The 15594-nt window shown below is 41.5% G+C and overlaps 1 protein-coding gene across 10 annotated transcripts in view; it reads left to right on the top strand.

Moving 5' to 3' along the window:
• The window catches only part of shank3a (SH3 and multiple ankyrin repeat domains 3a), a 134522-nt gene that overhangs the window by 8035 nt on the left and 110893 nt on the right, over nt 1-15594 (top strand). The gene's annotated exons all lie outside the window — the stretch shown is intronic.

The following is a 15594-nucleotide window of genomic DNA, read 5'->3' on the forward strand; positions in this document are numbered from 1 at the left end:
TAATACTAATCAAACATCAAGGGACTCTCATTACTTGTCCATTATTGGTGAGTCTCTCATAATGGGGTTGTGGTTCATGGCCTTCTTCAGTGTACCCATGTCAGAAATTAATAGCGGATCCATAAAGCGAAGACATTTACTTTTAATTGTCCGCCACTATCAAATATTTTTGGATTTTTTTTCATTCCTTTTTTTTCTGATTGTATGTTATTCAGTTAAATGGAGTTTTATGTTGACCGGAAATGTCTGTCTGAATGCCTCAAAATTGGGGGAAAATTTTTGTGTCAATGCATTTTTGTGGTCGACTTGCCCGATTTTTTTTTTTCGCATGGTCCTAATTGTATCCCACTGACGAAACACATGTATTAGTATGTTTGTTCGACTCCACGGGCCGAATATAGCTTGTCTTCATTCAATTTTAATTTCATTCTAAGTTGTTACTGTTTTTTCTCATCGATTTAGTGTCACTGAAAAGGCTGTTTCGTTTGAGACAATCCTATGATGTGAACTTGACCATTTTCTTGGAATATTTTTGTGATGTACGTAATCTCATGATGGACTGAGACAATTCCTGCTCAGCGTTAGAGTTAGAATTGGTTTGGATTTGTAATTGTATCCATCTAATTATCTGATCCGCTTTATCGTCACGAGGGCTATTAGTAGACTAAAAAAAACCCCAAAACAAATGGATGCATTCGTGACCAGTTTTGGTTGGTTTACAGTATACCATATATTTGTATGAATCCTCTGTGATCCTCTGGGCCTTGAATATGAAACAATCCAGTGAAAAACATTAAGACTGTAACTGAACGAACCTTGTCCCTAATCCTTCAAAAAATTTAAACCGAAAGAAAAGCAGCTGTGTTTTGGTCGTATTAGCAATGAATAGCATCCCATTCAGTCAGACCTTCGGGCAGATAATTTTCGAAGGTTGTTGTCGTTTTTATTTATTTTATTTTTTTAAATGGCCGTGTTTTCTCATTCATCATTTCCAACTCCACCAAAAACTCAATTTCCATGAGTCGGCCAAAAAGAGACAGCTTCCCAATTCTGCTAATGGCTGCTATTCATCTCGCAACAGTGGCGAGACTCTGACATCAACAGTCTGCCCCAGTGCTTTCTTACTGCGTGCATCTGTACTCTCTGTTTGCACCTCGTTTTGCCTCCTTAGCATGCGCTCTTTCATCATGTATCCACTTTGTTCCAGTGTGAAGTTCAGTTAGTTCAAATAAAACCCTCCCAGTCAGTGCCGATGTGAATTCCCACCTCCTCTTTCCAAATTCTTCAATTGTTACTGCTTTAAAAATGAACACGAAAGCAAGTACTATGGGATACTATTTCCAGTATCTGCATTGCTGGGGGTTCCAGTGGTGCTGGGTGAGGTCGCCGGTAATCACTGTGGAGTAATTGCAATATTTAAGAAAGTAAAGACAGGAAGAAATACATATTCTTTTACATGAGTATCATAGTATATTACTCTGCAGTCTCCACTTTGCTTCAGCCCTCCATTTTCTTGCTGCCCTGACAAAAATGAACAGGTCTGCTAATATGAGTTTACCCTGTGCCTTCGCTCTGTACATTGGGCTTCGAAGTCTCCATTTTGCTTCATCGGCCCAACATTTGATTTCCTTACTAATAGAATAGTCACATGCATACAAGTGAATACAGGAGACTCTAGTTGTCCTCCATTGTTGCTGTTTGGTAAATTGTACGGATGTGTGCGATGATTTCGGCGTGGCGTGGTTTTCATGGTGTCCTACGAAGTGGAGCCTCCCCCCAAAAATGATGGGAAAACATTTCTGAGTTCAATACTGGCTACAATAATTGTTGAAGGTCTTTTCACCTACAATGGGTGGCTTCAGATGGCGGACCGTGGTATGGGACCGGACCAAGCCGAGGTCTCACACGGACCCACGATCAATTTCTGTTAAATAGTTACAAAATGTGTCTCATCACACTGCTGTTTTTTTTTCTCACATATGTCGCAGACACACGATGTGTTGGCAGATCTATTCAGTATTCGCGTAGCCCTTGTTGTGATTACTTGACAATAACGAGTCCATCAAACTATTTGTTTACAAAAGTGATTGCAGGATTGGTGTCGTGATATGGTATCAAAACTTGGGAAAGTTGACTCCGAAAACTGAATTTTTACAAATAAATGGATGGACTACTACATTTCTAGTCCTGAAACCAGCACAAAATCATTGTGAGACCCCAGTTTGAACAGAACACGCAAAGATAAGCTAATGGAGCTCAGAAGAAGTAGATGACAGGCCACTCCCTCATTTACTCATGTATGGAGGCTCCACTATTGCATCTGGGCTGCTACAATGATTTCATTTTTTTGGGACATTCTGCCTGGAAACATGATATCCAGTGGGCATCGTCGCTGTGTGTTTTGCGTCTTTGATTTCACTTTCAGCAGATGGTGCTTCTTGTGTGACTGCATCACTGCACGACTGCAGGCTTCGGACGATAGATTACCCTACTGGGATCTCAACATTCATGGTTTCTTTTTTTTTTTTTTTTAATTCTTGGCAGCGTTGTTGAGATTTTGTGCTGCAGTGGGCAAATTATAATACTGGTTGCACGTCTGATTGATTATGCAGTGGAAGAGGTCTTAGAGATCATAATTGAATCCCATTTTTATGGAGTTGCACATAAAGTTTGGGATAAAACTCAAGCAAAATTCCAAAATAAAGTTCAATTTAGTCATTCCGATCTAAATTCCCCTCCTTTGCGGTCATAAAGATAATCTGATTTATGTGAGTCCGATTTCCTCCTTCGAACTAGTCAGCACAAGCCCGACTTATGTGATGGCTTTAATAAGGATCCTAAAAGATTATCTTGTGCTGTGAGGTAGGAAGAGTGCTTGCTTGAGAGGTGAGAATCCCTCACCACTTTATGATTCAAAGGACTACGATTCAATTTGGTCACGGATTACTGATGCATCTTGAATAAGTCCAATTATTTTTTTTTTTGGACGGTTCACTGTTGATGAACAGATGTTTAACTGTATGTGTTTGTCGTTTTGTCATATTGTTTGTATGTTGTATTTCATGTGTTTTTTTGGTGGCACGGCTGCATGTTACTTTTGAACTTCATTTTCACTGTAAGAGCTTCGCATGCTCCTCCCCTCTCGGGGAAGAGTTGACTGTAGCGTAACATCCCTTTCCAAGTGTCCTTATCTCACTCGTCCCGCATCCCTCCTCTCTCCGAGCATCTGTTCTTGGGCCCCCCCAAAGAGTGATGAAGCAGAAAGAGAAGAGTCACGTTTTTGAAATGAGATTTTTGCCTCAAGCCAACTTGCTACAAACTTGATCCATTTAAGGCAAATGCTTTAATTAAGGTTCAGAGAATGTTAGGCGGGAGTTTCATGATCAAATATAAGCAGGCCTAGCTTTTTTCTCTTTTCCGATCAAAGTTAGCAACGGCCCGATTATTGGATGCCTCTAAAAGATTATCCTGAGCGATTGGCACTCTGGTTGGTGCATATTTTTGGCATCGGGTGGAATTCTTGTCCATCCGAAATCATCACTTTTCAGGAGCCCCGCAAAATGGCCAACATTATTGAAATGCCAGAAATAACAAGTATTGTGACACATCGTCAAGTCAGCAGTGCAGTATTAGAGCCCTTGAATGATCTAAGCGAACTTGTAGCCAGTCACAAGAAGGAGTCATGCCATGTCAACGAAGACAAAAACTCCTTGAACTCTGTATTTTCTCCCATTTGTTCAGTCATTACACTGCACTGTGGCAATTGGCCCCGACCTCTCCCAGATCAGTTTTCTGGTTTGCTTTGCAGCATTTTAAACAAATTGAGCCTCATTTACGAACCATGCACATGCACAAATGTGTGTCAAACATGCATTTGGTGTGCAAATGTGTGATTCATCAAGATCTTCATCCTTGAATTTGTGTGAACCAATTTAGAACATCGTCAGACCAGACCACGCATATGCACAAATTGTAATGGATCAGCTTTCGAAACACACCTCTTTTACCCAAGATGCACAATGTAGTGAAGCGGCAGTTATTTATAAAATCATAAAACGATCATAACCTAAGTCGACCATTTGCTGATAAGTTGTCTAATTTTCTAAATAACTGTGAAGGTCGTTTCTCTTCATATTCACCCTCTTACCGTTCAACTGTGTGGATGTGCTTATATATTGCATGAATGAACCCGCCGCTGTCTGTGTGCGCAGTTGTCATTCAATGAGTAGGGTGTGCAAGAATGCTGATCAAACACCCGTAAAAGCTATCGAGCCACTTGCATTTCCTGGTTAATTCAAGTCTTTAAAGTTTAGTACACGTCCATCCATCCATCTATTTTCTACCGCTTATCCGGGGTCGGGTCACAGAGGCAACAGCTCTAGCAGGGAAGCCCAGACTTCCTTCTCCCCAGCCACTTGTTCCAGCTCTTCCTGAGGGATCCTGAGGCGTTCCTAGGCCAGCTCTGGGACGTAGTCTCTCCAGCATGTCCCCGGGCCTTCTGCCGGTGGTACATGCCCGGACCACCTCACCAGGCAAGCGTCCAGGAGGCATCCTAATCAGATGCCCAAGCCACCTCCTCTGGCTCCTCTAGAAATGGAGGAGAAGCGGCTTGACTCTGAGCCCCTCCCGGATGGCGGGACTTCTCACCTTATCTCTAAGGGCGAGCCCGGATCCCCTGCGGAGAAATCTAATTTCAGCCGCTTGTATCCGGGATCTCGTTCTTTTGGTCACGACCCATAGCTCGTGACCATTGGTGAGGGTTGGAACGTAGATCGACCGGTAAATTGAGAGCTTCGCCTTTTCGGCTCAGCTCCTTCTTTACCATGACAGACCGATACAAAGTCCGCATCACAGCAGATGCCGCCTGTTGATCTCCCGCTCCCTCCTGCCCTCACTCATGAACAAGGCCCCATGATAGTTAAACTCCTCCACTTGGGGTTTAGTACACGCACATACTACAAAGCAACATTTCCTGACATTTCCAGTTGACAAAGGACCATCAAAGAAGTCCAAGGCACACACAGGGCAGCTTGAGCACCATCCTCGGGAACATGGCTGCGATGAAGCTGTTCCTAAACCTGGGCGCTTAGGCAGCAGCCCCCTGCTCCATTTGGTGCCACTAATAGTATTTTCGCTGTGATGGGTAAAATGCAGGAGTCCGTTTTTGTGTATATGTGTACATGACAGAAAGATCTAATTTCAATTAACTTTCACTTTTTTCAATTACCTTTCCCAGTGGTGTGAAGAAAATGGGCTGCTATGCACCGGTCTAATGGCGATTTTGTGCTCCACATTTATTATGTCTAATGATATGCAAGATGGACCCGTACATCCTGTTATCGGACCACCCAATTTTGTTTTTTTTCTGTAACTCAGTAATATGTTTATTTGGTTCTGCCACTGACACTTCCAATTCCATCACTTCACACTTCATTTGACGATTGTGGTGCTCTCCCCATGGTGACAACCATCAGAGGTATTCTTTTAAGTACTGTGCGCTCGACCACTTTTATACCTGTTGACAACAGCATGCGCTGTTTCTTAGTAAACATGTCATTCAGGACCTTGATAAAAGATTGCAATTTTATCATTTGCGACACACCTACCATCAGCACGCTAGAGCGAACAGGAAGTTTATCGCTCACTATTTGTGATCTTTCTAAATAAGGCCCTTTCAGAGCAGGAAGAACACACTTGCCAATATTTTCCTTCGGTATGTGTGGGGTGTCTCGCATTTGCGCGTCACCCCGCTTTCACCACACGCTTGTGATTATTTGATCGTTCCGCTCACCAACTGTTTTACAGGCACAACCTTTTCATACTTCCCTTTTCTGTTTCTTGTTTACCTCCAATTCCTGTTACATAACTATTTCCCCAGGCAGGCTTTGGAGTTGATGGATACATTAATATTGGGCCAAATGCACCAAGCTTTTGCACGTCTGGTAAGGATACACCTTGTGTGTGCAGGGTGAGCATCACTCTCCGATGTAATATAATATCTACAACCAGAAAAAGGAGAGTACACTAGATGGTAATATATGATTTCCTTTCCTGGTTGATGATGTGGTCTCCACTGAGAGATGGAGCCATCTCATGAGAAGTGTAAGATGAAATTGCATAAGCCCTTTCCGCGAGCTTTAGAGCCAATACTATATTATACCCCTCTCTACCTTGCCACCAATGGCAACTGCCAATTTGCTGCACTAGCATTGTCAAGTGTCACACTTGCCTACTTTTGCTTCTGTATTGAGAAGATTGGCTTTTAGCACCAGCGGTATTGTATAAAGTGTTACTTTTTTTTTTCCAGCCTCACATTTTGTTTAATCGGGTAAAAAAAAAGAAAAAAAAAGAAAATATCATACGATGGTAGTCGCTGGTACAAGTAGAGCACAAAAATACATTCAGATATATTTTTTCTATTTGGACAAAAGTCGTAATGTTGCAAAATAGCCATATTAGAAAAAAATCGCAATCTTACAAGAATATTTTTTGGGGAAAACGATTGTCGTTTTTATTTATTAATTTTTTGTTTTGTTTTCAAGAACTTTAAATTTGCAAGATTTTTTTTTTAACTACAGCTACAACTTTTCCTATTGCTTACTGTACTTAATTTTTTTCAACTTTTTGTGGGGGGGTTTCATTTCTAAGAAAATTAACAAAAAAATGATTACAACCCCCCCCCCCAAAACTATAGCTACAAAAAAAACCAGTTATTTTTGCTAAAGGTGTTCTAAACCATTTTGTGGTTGACTCTGCAACATGGGTTCCGTTCCCATCATGATAGTGTGAAAGTGAGTGTGAATGGTTGTATGTCGCTATATGTGCCTTGTGATTGACTCGCGAACAGTCCAGACTTTGCGCTCCAGTTAGTACACACCTGCTACATCCAACAGTAGAAGTGCTACAAAGAAGAACTGATGCTTTGAAAATTTCAGTCGAATAAAGTCACATTTTAAATGAAATGCTACTAATTTTATGAGAGTACGATAGTATTTTTCTGAGAATAACAATAATCGTCCGACAGAAATAGCCTTTTATTTTTGAAAAAAATATTCGTATTGTCTGATAGCATTTGAAAAGATAAAACTTTTAAAAGTCAAGAAGTGCTTTTTTTTTTAATTACATTTTTTTTAAAGAAAAATGTTCTTTGGCAGATATTCTGGCCTGTGCAACATATTAGTGGTTCGCCTCAGTCTTTAACGTTTGAATGGAGCTTTATGCTTCTCCATCTCAATTAAATCCAGTCACACATTGTACTCGGAAGCGTTGATTAATAACATGTTATTAATCGACATGTATTAAAAGCCATAATGCGCTGCTGACAAAAACTTTGAGGCTTTGGGTTGAAAATTTCAGGGTGTACCTAAAATGCACTGTAAGCTTGATTTGTAATGTCCTTACTTTAGTAAGAAGGTGTGAGAAGATTGCTAATGTGCAGTCACAGCTGGTTGGCCCATGTCAGATCTACTTCTGGTAAACTGTCTGGACCTGGAACTAAGCTGCTGCCTAATTATTTGCAACACTCGCTTCCAAAGTACACAGCCAGTTGACGCGCATTTAGCGTTGCGACACACTTGTCTCTCACGATATTTAGCGCATTAACATGCCGATGTGACCGTGACAACTGTGACCTGAGCCTTCGACTTTTGGGATGTGGACAACTCGAAACAGTAGGATTAGCGCCAATGCGAGTGCTGACACAAAAGGTGTCGTGGCTGGCCCACCAATATTATTGAGCTGCGTTTCTCACACTTTTTCAGCAAAATGACCACTTAACAAATAAACGTACGTGCCCTGTGCCGTCTGAGCACCTCTAAATCAAATTTCAGCCCGCGTGAAATGATTATCAGACGGACACGAACGATCGAGGTGGAAGGTCTTCTCCAAATGTGCACCTCACGGCAGTGATCCGTGATCACTGTGGCCAACTTTACATCATGCACCCATGGAGGTAGGCTTGTAGTTCCTTATAAAAGTACTTTGCACGCTTCGATCTTCTGCAGGGACTCCAGCGTATCTCCAGGAGTCGCTTTCATTGGCCGGTCAGTAATACTCCCGCAACGGTGCAAACGCCCCTTTCCAACCGCACTGCTCTATGATTATACCAAAAGAAAGAAAAGTCCAGCCATGCACAGTGAGACTGCGCTTTATGCTAGACTTGTGTGGGGCATAAAATTAGGGCCATGGCACTTTACCTGCATCAGTATTCAGACAAATTTATTGTTTATTTATTTATTTTTTTAACCTTGATAGGTATGCAGGTACCTTTTTTTTTCTAGGTATAGTCACATGTTTTTGCTTTACTTGTAACTTGCACTTCCTGGCGTTGCTTTTACCGAGTTTCATTCTAATCTTGGTCACCAGTCATGCACAACTTGAACTATCAGCTTCCCTGTCTGTGATGGCTGAGAGGGGGTGAAAGTCCACCCTCAGCATTTTTTTCTAAAGTATATGTTCAACAGAGGCGATTGCTCTCAGACTGCAAGGGAAGCGCAGCTTCCCTTAAAATGTCAAAAGATAAGTGATCAAATACTGTATATGTGTGTACATACAATTGTGTGTACATGTCATTGACTAAATATGCGCTATAACGCACTCAACTTTTGTTCCGAATCAGCTTTTTATTATGAGTTACGACGCGACTCTCTTCTCATTCATTCGCGCAACTTCACTGTGCTTTAAACTGTGTGGACGTTGAGCGTCTACAGCGCGGACACTGGGCGTTGAGAGAGTAGTCCAAATGCATTGAAACGAGACGAGTCATTGGATAAATGCTGTTTTTGTTCCGCCCATCGGACGCTCAGCGTTTCTGGGAGCCCATAGACAGTGGGCGTTTATGGGCTGGCCCAGACCCTGAGCTTTTCTGCATGATGATTGGATGATCTGTCTGAGGCGGAATCTCTTTTTGATTGACAGCGAAATTAGCCAATCACCTATCTTTTGGTGTAGGCATCCGTGGGAGCATTTTTCAATTCTCATTCTGTTCTGAGTTGAACTGGAGACTTCTTCTAAAAATCTTCTCGACACTCTCTTTGTTGAAAACTACTAGCGACCGATTAATATTTTATTTCTGGTGCATTTTATTGTAGTTGCTTGTGTTCGCAGACTGACTTATATCACCACAGTTAAGACCCTGGAAAAGACGCCTTGTTGCTATGACAGGGTCACAGATCATTTTCTTGAAAAGGAACGGCGAGTAGAATTCACGTATTGAAAAACAGACAAATTTTATGATGTAGGCCGAAATTGAGCTTCGCCTCCTTGACAGACCAGCATCCGCCACTGATGTTCAAATAGTGTTTTTCAAGGTGTCTGATTCCCGGTGCTAGGCCATTAATCCAAGTTAATTGAATCAATGCAGTTTCCACCACCTCTCAGGGGTGCGTCACCACGGCTCAGATGTTCACCCTTTGGTGAAGTCGGCCAGAGAAGGGACTGCAACTGTGTGCCTTTAATTTAAGTCAAGCGTGTTTGTTCGTGTTCATTAAAGCGATGCGATTTCTCAGTGAACTGTTCAGCTCAACTGCAGTGTATGAGTGCCAGAAGGGGTCTGGCTGCATTATCATTCTTCTGCAAGATGATTGTGCAGATGATGGTAATGATCACAAATGGAAGACATGTTGTGCTGTATTAATTTGTCTGGAGCCAGATGTGCCCCCCTGACGTCGTGCCCGTTACAGCAAAGTTCGCACTTGGCGAGATATGATCAAAAGAGGAGAACATCAGGACGGCTGATGAAAATGTTGCTCTTCGCAATACGATTTGTGATGCTGGTCCAACTTCCATTTGGTCAACTTTCGAAAACCATCAAGCTCTGTACCCAACACAGGCAACCCACCACCACTACTTTTTTTTTTCATTCATTAGTAATCAATCAGTTGTTGAACATGGATTGGTTTCACTAAAAACACCGGTTTGTGTCCAAAACATGGATAAAACAAGCTTTTTGTGAAAAGAAACAAGTCAAGTAAAACAGTGATTTTGAACTTAATGTTTTAGTTTTACTTTTGTAACACCCCAAAATATAAATACATAAATAAACAGTCTGAGAAAGAGTTTCTGATGGCAAAATAGTTGAAATCATTTAATAGATTTGCAACTTTGAAATGCAACGCGAGCAACGCGAACCCACCGAGTGGCTTGAGTTGAACGTCAGCGAATTTATAAAGTGGCGTTTGCCATTCACTTCATGAACAATGTCATCTTAGCTCACAATCGTGACACACACTTTCTACTACCTACCGCAACACATACTCTGTATATACCGTACATATCCATTCTCTGATTGACTTTCAAAGTGTGGGCATTTCTCTGTCTCATAATGTATTTAATGTGACAACCTGAAATTCACTCAAATCATTGCAACACCACCATTTACGGGGATCTGTTCATCCCCTACCAGGTGAAAATCACACTCGGTGAATATATATGGCAGTGGCATTAAGCAGTTGGATTCCACTTGATGAATATAAACATTTGTTGGGATGAATGAGTTGACAAATGTGTGAGGCCAGTAGTTATGTAAAGTGTATGCCACCGATTCTCAACAAGTATTTTAAAATAAGCGCATATTCTCAATCACCTTGTAGTGCTTAACTTTCCCGCTAAGCACGGATGCTGTGCTTTGCAGCAAACGAGCAGTCGCTTTGTCTTGCCTTTGGACTGCAGCCCGAAAAGAAATGCAGTCTGCGCGTCCACGAACCATTTCATAGCCGTAGTTAAAAATCACAACAGCAAAAGGAGTGACCTGGAATGTCCCCTTCAGGACTCTAGTTTCTGTCCTTTCCCCAGTCACACGCTCCCAAGAGTTAATGAACGCATATGTCATGTGGCCAAAATGGAGTCATGGCAGTGCGTTAGAGTAATTACCCTCCATCATCTCAACTCATCTTCTTTCTTTACTTTGTGTGACAATGTGCTCTCTTCTGCCCGTTGCGGCCCCTCATTCCGTGCTTTCCGTAGCAAACGTGGCTTTGCAGATACTGCAGCGGCGTCCTTCTCCTCCATATATCATCCTTGATTGCGTAAGCACACAACAATGTGTCCTAATTAGCAGGTGCGTGATGTGAATTCAAAATACGCCGTGACATAATTACATGTCATTGTGCATTTGTTTTGATTAGGTACAACCCTTTACCACTTAGCGCTCAAGTGCGGGCCTGTGACGCATATGTCCCACTTAAGAAACCCCATTAAACCGACTGTACAGCCCGGAGGATGATAACTCGGAGCGTGCTTGTTCTGTTTATTAGTATGTGTCTGATGCTATGCCTTCAAGGCCGCAGTTTGTTGCTTTTTGGAGGCACATAAACTGTGCAGATAGGAATGCTGTGTTCATAACTGCCTATGAGTAACCTGTAAAGTGAGTGTGCCATTTTGTAGTGCCGTTCAAATGTCAGGTGAGTTATCACCTGTAGGTCTTTTTGTCCAGATACCACACTTACTTCCTGGCGGCAGAAGACGGAGCTTTCCACAAGTAAACAGACACTTCTACTGGATGTTATTTGACCGAGGTTTGAATCATGATTTAGTGCCATAGTTTAAAGGTGCGATTTATACGTTGTAGCTTGAGGGAAATTGCTTCAAAGCAAGTTGGAAGGCCGCGGATCAATGTGACTTAACTGGACAATTGCGAAAAAAAATGCAGTTGCCAATGCAAAAATTGTGACCCTGTATCATGTATTGAGGCTCCACATATGATATACAGGGTGCTTCAATGCAGATTTTGGATAGAATTTTCAAAGCGTCCACCAGACAGACGTTCCATACAGACATGGCATGTGACATTTAAAGAAACTGAAACCATTGAACAAGTTCGAAACAACTTTGCAGCTGAGCCTCCGGAAGTCACTCAGAAGAGCCAGTCTAGCGCTTCACGTGTAACCAAGGCCTTGCATATTGAACATTTGTGAAAAAAAAAAATAATAATAATAATTTATTGGATTTTTGTGTTCAGATTTTTGCTACAAAATCTTAAAATGAATAGTTAAGGTAACATAAATTGGTATTTTGTATCTTTAACAGTCATTGAGTGAAAAGGTAACATTAAGTGACCCAGACTGAGTCCTTGTACTGTGTTGTATTTTCCATTGAACCAGGAAAACATTGGGAGTTTGTCAGGGATGGAGTCGACTGTCACTAAGAAAGAAATAAAGGCAATAAAGGAGAAAAGAGTGGATGTAGATGTGAACATTATAACTATAGTTTCAGTCTTATTGTAAAACTTCATCGTGAGCTGTTTCCGTAAGAGATGTGGTCGAGTTGTCGACTTGGATAAGATGTGCTCTTTTGACGCTGAAATGGACAGTGTGCTGTCGAGTTGATGTCAGCTAGCAGGCTAAGAAGCAATACAATTGTACTACTTTATGGCTTTTTGGATTGGGGATCTGCGACTCATTGGTAATTGGAACGCAAATAGTGATTAGAATCATTAAATAGCAATCGCTAGACGTTACTCAGACAGTATGCTATGGTCATTAACATTATCGTTAATCTGATGGTAAAGCAGTGATCCAATATCAAACACATTCTATCCTACGGAAAGCCTGCTGCTAAATGATTTGCAGACAATCTGTTTCTGAGTCAGGGTTTCATGTGTAGGAGAGCAGCTCTTTCTCTGCAAACTATTGACGTTTTGCTAAATTACTTAAGGACCCACCCAAACATTTTATTGAGATTTGTGGGAAAAATGCCTTTCACACACCCCATCTGCCCCTTTAGAAGTGGCTATTCCGCCTCTAGATATTTTGACGTAAGGAGGAGAACATAGATAAGTGTTTTTTTTTCCATCCTACATGACGTAAAAAAGTCATAGATAGTGAGAGGTGTCTCAGTGTCTGTATTTCGACTTAAGTACTGACTGACTCTATCACCACACACACACACACACACACACACACACACACACACACACACACACACACACACACACACACACACACACACCCACACACACACACACACACACACACGCACACACACACACACACACACACTTTTTCCACACTTTTTAAAAAGATGTCAGCATCTTGTCAGCAACCATGCCATAAAAAATGATTGACAATTGACAGCAGACACCCAAAGCAGTGACAGTTTGCACACCGGAAAGCTTCTTTGTACAACTATTTTCTTCATCTCCTTGATTTAACCTCATTCACCACTGGCTCTACTGGATTAAATTACATTTTTTTAGAAGGAAACTGCAACCAGCCTTAGCTTTTTGGCCAATATTTGGCAGTGTAACCCAAACACAATAGGTGTTTTTTTTTTTAATCGCTTTCAGTTCAGGTCAGCGGAAGTCACTCCTGTTCTGCCCCTTCAAGGTAAACTGGCAGTTTATAGTTTACAAACATGAAAAGGTCATATATTTAGGATTTATGTATTGCCGCTAATGTATCCCACAATATATCTTCAAAAGTAGAGAACTGATGGTCATCGGAAAAGTGACACATCCCATAACACATTGCACTACGTTGCAAAATTATATTTGATAAATTTTGATACAAGTAGAGAAGCATATCACCACTTCCATGGACGTAAACTGCTCTGATAAAACATCCGCATCTTTAAAATATATAATTTTATTTTAATAAATTTATTTGTTCAGTATTTATTACGTCAATCCCACGAGCGGTACACTGATCAGGCACATTGTCATTTTGGCAAAGCAATGACTGAACTAATAGTGCAAACTCCTGCATGTTCATCCCAAATGTAATCAAGTGTTCCATGATAGTCCACTACAGAAAGATACCTTTACGGTAAACAAGGCAACACTCCTCAAGGCATTGATGACCACATACAAAATATTTTGTAATTGCTAAAGGATGCCACAAGATGGCAGCAGAGCACTTTAGTCTAGTAGACTGAAGAACTATGACCGGATTAAATGAAGCTCCTCTCCTCAGTTCAACATAGGTGCCTGGCACCAAGATGCCACCAGAATGTGCCAAACAAAATTTTTATATCAGACATGGTTGAGTCCTGAGCATACAACAGCCAATTGGTCAGGATAGTTTCCTCTGAGAAGTTCATGAATAGGTGAACCAGCAAATATGCGGTGGTTCACTGCACTGAAATAATGATGATCTTGTTTACGAACATTGACTCACTCTTGAACCAAGCAAAGCGATTATTCTGTTGTATGCGTAGCAACAAGCTACACAGTTTCATTAGACCTTCTGCCGTCTTTTGGAAGAGCATAAAATTGTTACGCATGTCACTGCCATCGATAAATGAACAAGGATTATTATTATCAGTGGTAAAAAAAAATTTTTTTTCATTGACTGGATAGTTTCTCGTGGCACACCGCATGATCTCTCACATCACATTGGTTGTGAATCCCTGAATTAGAGAAGTTTCCACAATTCCTTGACCTACAGTTACTCAGCTCCTGTCCAATCATCTTTTACCACCGTCCCTAATTGAGGAGACCAGCGGGCCTTTGATATAAAAATTAAAAAAAAAAGAAAAATGAGAAGAAAGAATGTGTTGAAGAGCGGGGAGAAAGGACCAAAGAGGAGGGCAATGTCACAGCCGGCTGGGTGACTCTCCACAACTACTAGCCTGACACGCCAGGACATTGATTAATACACGGGGCGCGGTGCGCAGCAGGCTGAGGATGTAAACAACGCTGTGACAGGAGGAGGAAAGCAAGGGAGTGAGTCAGCACTGCTCATCAAACATGGCCCTGTTGCGGGCAAGGCCATCCAAGTGGAAAAGACGGTGTAATTGAACACCTTATAAACACAAAATAAAAAATGGGTTTGCTCTTGCATCTTACTCTGCAGTGTGAGCGTGGGGAAACTACTGTTGGATGATTTGTAAATTCACTCGGGTGCTCCCCTCTGAATATTTGGAGTATTCACTTAGCTTGACAGATGCTTTTTTTTTTTTTATTGTCATTCCGTGTGGGTGGACCAATGTAGCAAATGTTTGATGATTCGCCATAAAAGCTAAAACGCTGACTTGGTGTCTGTAGTGTCTTGAAAAACTCAGCCCTCTAAGGCCAGTTTCACATAGAAAGATTAACAGTGATAGGCTTGTCTGTCATGAGTAGGCGCACAAAAAAAGTCTCTCGGGCCAATGCTCTCAAACAAATAGGAAGTCTACCATTTTGCTTTGAAAAAGCCATTTTATGCTCATTCATGCCTTTTCTGGGGCTCCTTCAAAGACAAACTCCTCCTAAAGATACTGTCTTACTTGCTACTAATTTTGAACCATGTACACTAGACTTATGGATGGCACTCACTGAAGAACATCTTAAGTTTTTGTCAATGCACGCGGGTGGAGCATGGCCGTGAAAGTTTGATGACTTGCCATAAAACCGGAACTCTAATTTCGTTCCTCCTGTGAGTCTTTCAAAATTCAGCCCCCAAAGGCAGTTTCACTTAGCAAGATGACAGCTAGTAGGGTGTCATGGCAGACCTACAAAAAAAGTCTCATGGACCATGTCGCAAAATGTACCTCAACATGAAGTCTGACATTTTAGTCTGAAAGAGCCTTTAAAGACAACATGCTCCTTCTGATTGCTAATAAATTTGAACCATGTACACTGGGCAAATTGATGACACTCTGAGAAAAATTCAGACCGTT

The sequence above is a fragment of the Hippocampus comes genome, unplaced genomic scaffold, assembly GCF_001891065.2.
Source record: "Hippocampus comes isolate QL1 unplaced genomic scaffold, H_comes_QL1_v1.1 scaffold186, whole genome shotgun sequence".
Classification (NCBI taxonomy): Eukaryota; Metazoa; Chordata; class Actinopteri; order Syngnathiformes; family Syngnathidae; genus Hippocampus; species Hippocampus comes.